This window comes from Macaca fascicularis, chromosome 17 (assembly GCF_037993035.2).
Source record: "Macaca fascicularis isolate 582-1 chromosome 17, T2T-MFA8v1.1".
Taxonomy (NCBI): Eukaryota; Metazoa; Chordata; class Mammalia; order Primates; family Cercopithecidae; genus Macaca; species Macaca fascicularis.
The window spans coordinates 102,788,824-102,801,287 of NC_088391.1; the positions used below are offsets into that span (position 1 = coordinate 102,788,824).

Consider the following 12,464-nt stretch of genomic DNA (forward strand, 5'->3'; position numbering starts at 1 on the left):
GCCCTAATTCAATGGCCGACATCTTTATTAAACCGGAAAACATGGACTCAGACACGCACAGAGGAAGACAGCCATGCAGCAGCAGCAGGTGCGGAGACCGAAGTGATGCGTTTACAAGCCAGGAGCAGCAAGGAGCTGGAAGAGGCCGGGAAGGGCTCCTCCCTGCGGGGCTCAGAGGGGCAGGGTCTCAGGCTCCTCCAGAGCTGGGTAAGAAACTCGTGCTGTCATATGCCACCTGGCGTGTGGCATTTTGTTACGACAGCCACAGGTGGAGGGCGGGGACCTCCTGCTGAAGAAGCTTCGTTTACACCAGGAGGGATGTGTGGAAACTGAACAGCCCCTCATCATCCCCCAACCGCCCCCACCCCCTTTCTAGCCCCAGTCAGTCTAGGGAATAAGAAAAACCTGTGATTCTAAAACACCTTCCAAACCAGTAACGGGCCTCATAGAGAGAGATAGGGACAGTTAGGAAAACTTAGTCATATTAGTCATAATGCTAAAGAAAATTATCTTCCTATTTGTTTTCAAAAATACCAATTTTCTTCAAATATGAATATAAGCCTGATCAATTGGTTCATTATATTGAAATGTTCAGTTACGTACAATAATAATAATTAAGCACTGAAATCCAACTCAAACCAATCTATTTAAATGAACCCGAATCTACGAGAAAACATCACACTCGTATAAAAAAAAAATGTGGGGTTAGAATATTCCGCAATCCTTCAACGACATTATTGATAATCATGCTTGGTAAATCAGAGAAACCCCTTAGAGCCCAAAGAGAATGCCTAGGATAAAGCACTGTAGAAATAAAACCCTTTGTACGTTTTTTATAAAGCCTAAAAACAATCATGACCCAGGCAGCAGTTTCTACATATTTATATTTAATGGAATGCTATCAATTTTGTGCCTTTTAGATGCTTGGGCGATTGAAGCATTTTAACACTGCTCTAGAATAAGTGCTTTTTGTGAGTTCATCCTCCAGTTCAAACAGAACTGCATTTCCCGGTAAAATTTTACCTTGTAATTATTACACTTTTTTTAATCATCTTCATGCCACAAGATGTGAAGTCCAAAATATTTATGTTCCCGATTGTCAGTCTTTCCTTCTTAGAGATGTCGAAGTGAAAACAAAATAGACAACTCATTTTGTTGAATCAATCCAGGCGCATTATCACAGCAAGATTATAATTCGGGTGCACAAAACCTGCATTTTCAGAGCACAGCAAGGAAGTCGGGAGGTGCCGAGAGGCACAGCAGGTAACTAATATCAATAAAGTGGCCCAGATCTGTGTTCAAACAACAGAGTAGGGGTCTAACTTCAACCCACAAAAGTGACGAAAATCAGAGGGAAGCGCAGAGTCCGTCCCTGAGCCCGCCCTGCCACGCGGCAGCCAGGGAAGGTGACCTGCTGTTGTCTGGGATGGGGGGTGCCGCTGCTTGGTGACCTTGCCACACGGAAGGACCATGATTCCTGCAGGGTGGAAGCAAACCGAAGAACAGTAACAACTCTTCATGGGAGCACAGACAGGTAACCGGGACACAGGGGTCCTGAACACCGAGAGGCAGCCCCCTCCTGCAGGCTCCTCTCTCCTCTCCCCTCCTGCCGTGGCTCCCCCACTTCCTTCCTCCGTCGCAGCCACGGCCTCCGCATCTTGATGATCTCTTTTCCAGAAACAACGTTATAACGAAATAGAAGAAACCTCAATCATCCACAGGGAAAGCAGTGCTTTACAGTATTTAAGCGCATTTCTGAATGCACTGAGATACACGGCATTTGAATGTAAATTTTATGTCTATTTTGGCTTCCAGAGATCACTCTCTCTACAGCTTAAACTACACAGAGAATCTCCTACAATGAGTGAAGAGCAGACCCCAAAACACAGAGCATTTTCCCAGCTGCCCATCCACCACGTCTTCAGCATGCACGGCTGACTCTCAGGCCGAGAAACAGCACAGGCGTGCAGACCCCAGCCCCGTTCCCTGCACCACCCCCATACCTCCCCGCGAGCCAGGCCGAACAGGGACCCCGCGACCCATCACAGCCTCTGATGGTGCTCAGGAGCAGACCCCAGCCAAACGTCCAGTCACCCGAGGAATTCGGAGGAGGTTAGAAATGTTTCTGTTGTATGATTTCGGGACATCAAGATGCTATTTTTAGGCGTGTGAGTCATCACAGTGTTCCCTGACAAGAGCCAGCCCCAGCGTGGGCACCACACCCACAGCGACAGGCTCATGGAAAACAAGCTCAGCCCAGCTCACAGTGCCTGGGGATCCACCTGGTACCCATCAGTGACCACAGCGCAGGGCGTTGGGCCTTGGCCAGAGCAAAGTGGGTGGCAAAGTAGCCCCAGGCAGCGGGCAGGGAGAAGTCATGTCCTCTGCCCTTGGAGCAGCAGCTCTGCCCTGTGAGGGCTGTGTGGGGCCAGTGCCTCCTGCTCAGCCCAAGGCACCCACAGCCGGGCACACAGGGGGCAGGTGCCCACACTCCATCTCCGGGAGGCCTGGAGTCAGCAGTGCCTGGGGAGGCAGGGCAGTTAGATAAGGCGGCCGCCCCAAGGGAACGGCCTCCCTAGAGCATCTCGCCCACGCCACCAGCACACACGAGCACACGCATGAGTGCGAAGGAGAGCACGCAAGAGCACAGAAGGGCACATGGGAGCACACAAGAGCACAGAAGCACACACAGAGCACACACAAGCACACGCAATAGCACCCCCATCATATTCCACAGCAGCTGGACCCCCCGATACCCTCCCTGATGAAGCTTCGTGCCCGCAGCCTGGGCCCTGGCTCTGAGGTGGCTTTGAGGACTGATTGGAAGCTCGCATGCAGCACTGAGCCTCGCCTGGCTCTGCAGGTCCCTGAATAGCATCACTGCATTCAGCGTCCTTTCCTTAGAACACTGAAGAAAAGAAAGCTGGATTCAGGCCCGGCACTGACTGTGCTCAGGGGCGTGTCCCCCACAACTGCACGGTTCTCACCAGTTCACTGTACAGACAGCAGCCACAGCCATAGACAGCACCAGGCCCTCCCACTGCTGTGTGTTCCCCGGGGAGCCAGCCACACAGCCAGCCCCTCCCCTCTGCCTCCCACCCACCCCCGTGTCCCTGAGAGGGTTACTCACCCTCTCTCTTCCTGCGGCTTGCGGAGGTTAGAAAATCTGATAGACGGTTAGAAAACCTTCACACACAGGTGCGATGGCTCCCGTCTGTAATCCCAGAGGCCGAGGCAGGCGGATCACAAGTTCAGGAGTTCGAGACCAGCCTGTCCAATATGGCGAAACCCCATCTCTAAATACAAAATTAGCCGGGCACGGTGGCATCAGTAATCCCAGCTACTGGGGAGGCTGAGGCAGGAGAATCAGTTGAACCCAGGAGGTGGAGGTTGCAGTGAGCCAAGATCAGAATGAGACTCTGTCTCAAAGAAAAAGAAAAACAAAAAAAGAGAATTTAGAAAAGCACTCTTCCACGGCACGTGGCTTTACGAAGGCTCTTTTACCAAAGGAGTACCCAGTGGCCAGGGCTAGAAATTTTAAACTGAGAATAATAGTAATAATAATAAATTATATTCCATAGAATAGAATAAATATCCATGAGCTTAAGCTGCAACAAATAGGTAATCAAATAAATACACAGGGCAGGGAGAGATAATCCTTTCTCACAGGAGACTCCCAGTGTGGAAGAAAGAAGAAACAGGAAAAGCAGGAACGCCACCATTTGGCAAGCAGCATGGGAAAAAGTGTAGAAGGCAGCATTCTGGAGGGAGCTGAGATTAGAAGGCAAAAATATGAGAAACTGGCTATTTTCGTAGTCCTCAGATACCTTTTCATAAGACACTGAATCATGGCAAAGGGGAAAATCCCAAGCTGACAGGGGAGATGCCCGGCAGATGCCACCTACCCATGTAGTCAAAGGTGCACCACTAGGAGTGAGGCTGGGGGATGCCAGGTGCCCACCAGGAGGCCCCAGAAGGACTTGGCATTCTGGCCAAAAAATGCATAATTTTAATTTATTCATGAAGAAACGTCAGACAAACCCAGACTGAGGGGCGTCCTATAAAATCAGCTCTCCAGAGCTGCCACGGTCTGGAGGGGAACTGAAGAGGAATCTACAGGGAGGAAATCCCCTAGCTGGGCAGAGACCAATGACACAGCGGCTAGAAGCAGCCTGGGCCCCAGACTGGGTCTGGGACCAGAAAAGAGGCAATCACAGGGAAATTGGTAGCGTTCACATAAGGCCTGTAGACCGGTTGGTAACAGTGTCATCTGCTATGTAACTATAAGTTTAACACAACGAATTATGTAACCACAGCCTTTGGGGAAGCCAGGTGGAAGGTAGGGCAGACACTTTATACTAGTTTTGCTATTTTTGCAACTCTTTTATAAGCATGAGATTATTTCCAAGGTGTATTAGTCCGTTTTCACACTGTTATGAAGAAATACCTGAGATTGGGTACTTTATAAAGGAAAGAGGTTTAATTGACTCACAGTTCCACATGGCTGGGGAGGCCTCAGGAAACTTACAATCATGGCAGAAGGTAAAGGGGAAGCAGGCACCTTCTTCACAAGGCGGCAGGAGAGAGAAGTGTGAAGGAGGAACTTTCAGACATTTATAAAACCATCAGATCTCGTGAGAACTATCATGAGAACAGCATGGGGGAACTGTCCGTACGATCCAATCGCCTCCCTCCCTGGTCACATGGGGATTATAGGTCAAGATGAGATTTGGGTGGGGACACAAAGCCAAACCATATCACAAGGGGAAAGCTAAGACATAAAGGAAGGCCATTGACCAATGGGCATTCTTCACCATCCTTGCTGTGGATTTGTCTAAGCAAGGGCGTTGCCAAGCCAAATCTCCACATTGAGAAGCCAGAGTTTCTGTGGTTTCATCTGTAAATGGAGTCCTTTCTCAGCCCCTGGCCTCCCCTCCATTCGCCGGGGACCTCAGAGGGACCTGGCTGGGCCCTGCTGCTGGGACTTACTCTACTTCAGGACCCCATTAACTAAGGGCATCAGCGACCAGCCCTACACCAGCCCCTGGCTCCTTCCGTCTGCCCTGCTCCACACAGGAGCACGACCTTCCCAGAAAACTAGGATAGTGACCACCCTGCACATCTGATTTGCTGCCTCCTCCAAGTGGATACGATCCGCTGCCTGCAGCCTCCACCAAACAGCCTGGCGGGAGCTCCCGAGTCCTGAGTTCTCAGCCAGGTGTTTTGATGTTTTCGCAGACTGGTTTTAAAGATTATGGGGTGAAAGCATAACAAGAAGGAAGGAATATTCTCTTTGGACTTGCCTGTAGTCACTCAACAAAGATGATGAACCCCAGGAGCTGCCCTCAGCTACCCTGGGTGCAGAAGGTCCTGCTCCCGCTCTCAGGCACAGAGTCTTAAGGCCAAAGGCTGAAGGCAGAGCTCACTTTGTCGTGCTGGGGCTCAGAGTCTCCTGGGCACACTGCCCCAGCTACACGCTCCCACTCAGGAGACCGTCAGGGGATGAGCGGCCAGGGGCAGGCCCCATACACAGCCACCCAGGGCACGGTGGCCAGTGCTCCCCAGAGGTATGGGAGGCACCAGAAACAGCTACAGGTGGATCAGGTGTGGGGAGAAGGTACTGTTATAAACATGTATACAATAAATGTTTTATTTTTGTTGGTTTTTTTTTTTTTTTTTTTTTTTTTTTTTTTTTTTTTTTTTGGAGACAGTCTCGCTCTGTTTCCAGGCTGGAGTGCAGTGGCACTATCTCAGCCCACTGTAGCCTCTGCTTCCCAGGTTCAAGTGATTCTCCTGCCTCAGCCTCTTGAGTAGCTGGGATTACAAGTATTGCCACCATGCCCAGCTAATTTTTGTATTTTTAGTAGAGATGGGGTTTCGTCATGTTGGCCAGGCTGGTCTCGAACTCCTGGCCACAGGTGATCTGCCCACCTCAGCCTCCCAAAGTGCTGAGATTATAGGCATGAGCCACTGCACCTGAGTTCTGGTGCAGAACGGGCCAAAACCTGTTTTTTAAATCACAAAGGAAAGTGGTCAGGGATGCATGTAAGATGCCCCATGTTTGCATACTTACCTGAGCGGCCTCCCGACAGCACATCCTCCAGCCCTCCTCAGCCTCACGCATGGCGGAGGACCTCACTCTCTGCCTGCTGCCCCCCAGGATGTAGCCTCCCACTGCTGGCTCACCCTCAGTCACACTTGGCTCCATGTGAATGACGCCCCTCGGCAGGAAGCTTCCTTGGGTCACTGTCCACATGCCATGAGGCTCCAACCCTCCACCCCACGGGGCCACCCTCCTCGAAGCTCCTTCAGACACACACCGGAGCTCCCATCTGCTCTTTCTGGAAACGCACAGAACCCTCTGTGGGAACTCGGAATAGAGCACTCGGTTGCCCCTTCATGAACGAATTATTCCTATTGGCACTTAAAGCAAGTGTCCGTATTGTGGGCAAAGAGCGTTAGAAATGTGCCGTGGAAAGAAAAGACTTTTAATTAAAGCTTCTAACAACAGGGCCAAGAAACCAAAGGTTATGGGCAAGGCTCTCACACCCCCGCCTTCTGCATCTCCAGACAGAACCTGCCGAGCCAGGCACAGCCCTGGGACCTCAGGGACCGAGGACGAGGCTCTGTCATCGCCTGTCATCGCCACTGCTCTTACTCTGAACTCGCTGCCTGTGGTTGCCTCCTCTTCTCCCCATGCCCCTCCTCTGAGTCTGACACGAGGCGTGTGTTCCTGGCTGCTTGCATCCCACCTGCTGAGTGTGTTAGCTAAGCTATTCCCTGTCGTCACACTCAATGTGGCAGTGTGACCGCGTCAGTTCTCACCTGCCTTAAGTCGGCCCAGGCTGCGTGCAGCCTCCCGCAAGGCTAGAGAGGTGTGGGCTGTAGGCACCATCCTGGGCCCTGGGACTCCAGGAAACTCCGGCCACGCCCTCTTCTTGCACTTACTCTGAGACTGTGAAGTGTATTCACCGGCTTCCTGGCCTCTGTGAAAGGAACTGGAGGAACATTGATCAATTTCAAACACATGCCTGTATCGGTGAGGAGTTGGAGAGGCAGAGTTGGAGCGTCGCCCAGAAGCTGTGCTCTGTGGCCACGAGTGGGTGTCCAGCCCCTTCCAAGGCTGCACCAAGGAGACACTGGTTTTCTGCTCATTGTGACAGAACGAAGCCCCAAAGAGTCAGTGCATAGAACAGAAGAGCTGGACCTCCAACAGGCTGAGTCCCAACACGAGGCACCCAGCAGAGAAAAAACCTTCACGGTCCCAGCCTTCCGCAGCCACAGAAGGGCACACGCAGGGGCACGCGGTGTTCACAAAAGCTTCATGACTGCGTTCGAAGTTTGTTTTTTGGGGATTTTTTTCTTTTTTTTTTTTTTTTCCAGTGAGAGAAGTTTTACTGAAAACTTTTTCTATCTGGCTCATCAGATCTCAGGCCGTCTCTGGTGGTTTTAGCTGCTTTAATTTAATTAACTTTAAAAGACCTAGAGAGTATTAGTAAAATGTCCTCCCTGGTCACAACTCCATGGATGTTAACAACCTGCCCAATTACAGGGAGGGGGGTCCCGACCCCTCGCACCTGCTAATTAAAATTGCTAATCACCAGCAATTATCTGGCTGAGCTTTAGAAACGGTTTGACCCTTCGCCCACCAAGGGAGCGATGTTTGCGTCCCCTCCCCGGAGCCGAGCCAAGCTGTCCCCAGCGCCTGCCTATTAAGTGCCACTAATAGGAAATCAACAAAAGCGCCGTGACATCTGTGTGGACGTCCCGGGCCCCAGGTCTGAGTGCACAGGTGCTGGCCATGAGGCTGCCAAAGAAAGTGCCAAGAGCAGGAAATTCACCAACAATGAGGCGGACTGTGCTCGCTGCGGAGTCGGCATCCCCATCACCCGCAGCCGCGCCTTGGCCTCCGGATAATGAGGTCCCAAAACCAGGCAGCCTTTGTCCTGAGCGGCTGGCTGGCCAAAAGCATTGGACAGGGATTTTTAAAATCTCTTCTTTTTAATGACTCTTCTCCCTGCTCAAGCATAAATGAAAGATGTTATTTTTTGAAAAAGTCCACTGAGAGGATCTCAAATGCGTGGCCTTTATGTTGCAGGGAGGGCGGGGTTTCCTACTCTTGCTGCTGGAGAGCAGAAGTGTCCGTTCATCGCTGGGTGGGAGCGGACTCACAGAACAGACCGTAATTGTGATCTGCTGCTAGGAAAAGGTTCTGGGATAGTTCGGGCTCCCAAAAGGCGGCTTCCTGGGAAGCTCGTAGGTTTTAGCGCCCCAGTCCACAGGTTTCTGCAGTGCCCGCTTCTTCCCCAAACTATCATCTTTTAAAAACACCCCTCGGCCCATTCAGCAGATTCACGGACACATCACACTTTCTTTCTTGCCATTTGAGGATGAGATGGTCTAAGTTTAGAAATTCATCCTAGGAGTGGTTTCAACAGCTCTGGATATAAAAACAGCGCAAGAAGGAAACGCAAATGTAGCTGAGTAGGACGCGTGTGATTTCAGACCCAATTACCGGCAGACTGCAAAGGAGACAGATGCAGATGGCTCCAGATGCGGGGAAGTGCGCTCCGGTCGAGGGCTGTGATCGGGGATAATCATCGCCCACAGCGGCCTTTGGTCCTTTATGAAAAAAATGAAGTGAATAAAATAAATTATTTTACCCCATGGGTTTCAATTCCCTGCTCACCCTCTCTTAGCCTCCCCCTCCATCTCCCTGCAGCCTGGGTGTGGCCTCCAGTCGGCAGGTGGGCATCGAGGCCTCGGCACAGTCTGGGCTTATATCTACAAGGGGAGAAGGAGCTTGGCATGGTCAGAGTTTTGCCAAAGCCATGGCCATTGCCAAGGTCCACTCTCTATGTGTGTCTTAGCTGGAGTGGCTGGTTTCTGGAATTCAACATGTAAATGCACCAATGATCCCTCTGGGAAGCCAGGAAAAGGCAAGTTGGGGCCTACGGCCACGTTCCACCTGGCCTCCGTGCCCACGTCGCAGCTGGGCGCCTCCACCCTACCCCCGCACAGAAAGGCGACTGCCGGACACAGGCTCCAGAGAACAGGGCTGCCAAGACCCAAGGAGGCCTCCCCATTGCCGTACTGGGGAACCGGGATGAAGGCCACCCCTGCGTTTGTCCAGAATGAGTGGAGACTGGACTTTGGGGCTGGACCCGCCTGCAGGGCTGAGCAGGGGTCAGCAGGCATTTGTTGAAGGTGCTTCCTGCCCCTCCCAGCCTCTGCCTGGCTTCCGCATTAGCCCCGGCACCTGGGATCCTGCATTTTCTTCTTAATCCTTTATCCAAGGCCAAACTTGATAGTTCTGTCTGTTCTTCTTCCCCCAGTTTTCCTCCCCTCTACCTAACAGGTTTCTGGGCTTCTTACCCACACCCTCAACCTCACCACAATCTTTGTTTCCAGTGTAGTAAATACATAAACCAGGACCATAATCATTGATGGTCATTCTCAAGTACTATGTACCGTACACAGCTGTCTGTGCTAGACTCTTACACGCTGTCCGCGCAGCAGGTTTGTTCACACCAGCGTTATCACCCCCACGTGAGGGATGCATTGTGTGACCCCAGGATGGCTGTGATGGGACAAAGCCTAGCACACACAATTAGGTATAGCAGTCATATTTGATAATGGTAACAAATGATCATGACACAGGTTGGTGTATTTATTATGCCATACTTCTTATCATTATTTTGGAGTGTGGTCCTTCTATATATGTGCAAGTTAACTGCAGAACAGCCTCAGACAGGTCCCTCGGGAGGTGCCCAGAAGAAGGCATTGTCAGAGATGACGGCTCTATGTGTGTCACTGCCCCTGAAGACCTTCCAGTGGGACAAGATGTGGGGGTGGAAGACAGTGATGTTGATGACCCCAGGACCAGGCCAAGGCTAATGTGTGTGTTTGTGTTTTTGTTTTTAGCAAAAAAAAAAAAAAAAAAAAGTTTAAGTAAAAAATAAAAAAAATTAAAAATAGAAGAAAAGCATATAAAGATATAAAGAAAGAAAATATTTTTGTACAGCTGTACAATGTATATTTTAAGCTGAGTGTTATTGTAAAAGAGTCAAAAAATTAAAAATATTCAAAGTTTATAAAAGTAAAAAAGGTTATAACAAGCAAAGGTGAATGTATTATTGGAAGAAGAAAACTATTTTTGATCAGTGTAGTGCACCAAAGTGTACAGCGTTTGCGAATCTCCAGTACAGCACGGTCACGTCCGAGGCCTTCGCAGCCACTCCCCACCCACTCCGACTCACCCAGAGCAACTTCCAGTCTGCAAGCTCCGTTCGTGGGAAGTGCCCTGGGTAGATGTGCCAGTTTTTATCTTTTATACTGTATTTTCTCTATGTTTAGATATATTTAGATACATAAATGCTTACCATTGTGTTGGAGTTGCCTACAGTGTTCAGGACAGTCACACACTGTGCAGGTTTGTAGCCTAGACATCAGAGGCTCCACCGCAGAGCCGAGGTGTGCCGCAGGCGCTACCCTCTAGGCTTGTGTCAGTTCACTCTACATCAGGTGTGTTCAATCTCTTGGCTTCCTTGGGCCACATTGGAAGAATTGTCTTGGGCCACACACAAAACACACCAACACTAATGATAGCTGATGAGCTTAAAAAAAAAAAAAAACATACTGTTTTAAGAAAGTTTACGAATTTGTGTTGGGCCACATTCAAAGCTGTCCTGGGCCACATGCGGCCTACATCGGTTGGACAGCCTTGCTCCAGATGTCCACACAGCGATAAAATTGCCTAACAACACACTTCTCAGAAAGTGTCCCGCAGTGAAGCGATGCATGGCTATAGTTTTGGATGCCCACGTTGTAACTAACCTTAAAGAAACTACCTAATTGGTGTGTCATCGAAGAAGATCCACATGTAACTGAAAAGACCATTAAAAGACTTCTCTTACCAACTGTGTATCTGAGCGAACCAAATTATCTTCATCCACCTCCACCAGAAAGAGATCTGAGAATCCACTGACTCCTGCCAAGCCAGGCATGAAAGAGATTGGCAAAGGCATACGCACCAAGACCACTCTTCTCATTAAATGGTTTTTTATTTGGAAAATACCACTTTTAATAAAAAATATGTTAGATTCACACAGCATGTATTTAATATTTTAAATTTCTCAGTTTTTGTATTTATTATTGTAAGTCTATTAAGAGCGCAAAGTTGCCCAGAGACCAGGCCACTTGAGAACAGCGGCTCCACCCTACCGCGTCCGTGCTGTGAAGCCACCCCACGCCAGAGACGGGCCAGGATTCAGGCAGCTCCCGCTGCACACGTTGGAGAATTACTTCCCCTGGAAGCTGGAGAGCCTTTGGAATGAGATCCAGAAACGCTGCCACCATCAAGATCACCGCTTCCTCTGTGTGCCTGTTTCAACCCAGCGCCAAAACACCAGCATCCTGTCAGCCCAGAAGCTTTGGCCTGGCTCTCAGAAGGATGCTCGAGCAGCTCCTTGGTGAGAGCCATGGCGGAGAATGGCACCGGGGCCTCCGAGGTGGTGCAGGTGAACTGCGCACAGCTGAAGGCGATAAATGATTTTTTGCACGTCAGCCACAAAACCAGATTAAGGAACTTCCGGTTCCAGACAACATGAAGTAGATCCATTTCTCTCTATTCCCCTCACTAAGAACAGCTAGAACTGTATATTATACATCAAACACTCAAGGAAAATCTGTGAAAATGAGAAAAGGCAGACAGGCTAGAGACAGCAGGACCTGAGGAAACATGTAGCATTTTCTTTATCCTCACTGAGGCCTGGAAAGTCCAGCCACCCAGAAACACTAACAGACACAGAGCCAACAAAAGTCCAAAGACAAGCCAGTTCTCTCTCTAGGTCAAAGGAATGGAGCAACTTAGCAAGAAGGAAAACTTTTCGTCAACAGTGGCCTCCTCCAGCCAAGCACCAGAGGAAAGGTTGTGGCCCCACCCACACTCCTGACGGGTGGATCAGCGGAGACCTGAGGAAGAGTCTGACCTCACACCCTGCACTCAGAGGGCACCTCCCAACACCCCAGATGTCAGGGCACCTGGTGAGGAACCCAGACTTCTACCCCTAATCGATAGTAATTAGGCAACGCCCTCCTCCCCTGATGGTGTGCTGTCAGAGGAGACCTGCTAAAGCAGAAAGTAAAAATAAGAACATGGTGTAATACTGAAGGTGTTGAGATACAACTAAAAATCACTCATCTGGTGATTCCTCAAAGACCCAGAACCAGAAATACCATTTGAGCCAGCAATCTCATTACTGGGTATATACCCAAAGGAATGTAAATGATTCTATTATAAAGACATACGCATGTGTATGTTCATTGCAGCACTATTCATAATAGCAAAGACATGGAATCAATCCAAGTGCCCATCAATGATAGACTAGACAAAGAAAATGTGGTACATACACACCATGGAATACTATGCAGCCATAAAAAGGATGGGTTCGTGTCCTTTGCAG

General features: G+C 49.8%; 1 long non-coding RNA gene across 1 annotated transcript; it reads right to left on the bottom strand.

The window, feature by feature from the left end:
- Nucleotides 1-866: 866 nt before the first annotated feature.
- On the bottom strand, nucleotides 867-2,156 carry LOC141408916 (uncharacterized). Its single transcript, XR_012426598.1, has 2 exons — nucleotides 2,004-2,156; nucleotides 867-1,477 (listed from the first exon to the last, which is right to left on the bottom strand). It is a non-coding gene; the product is annotated as an uncharacterized lncRNA (long non-coding RNA).
- Between the last annotated feature and the right edge of the window lie 10,308 nt (nucleotides 2,157-12,464).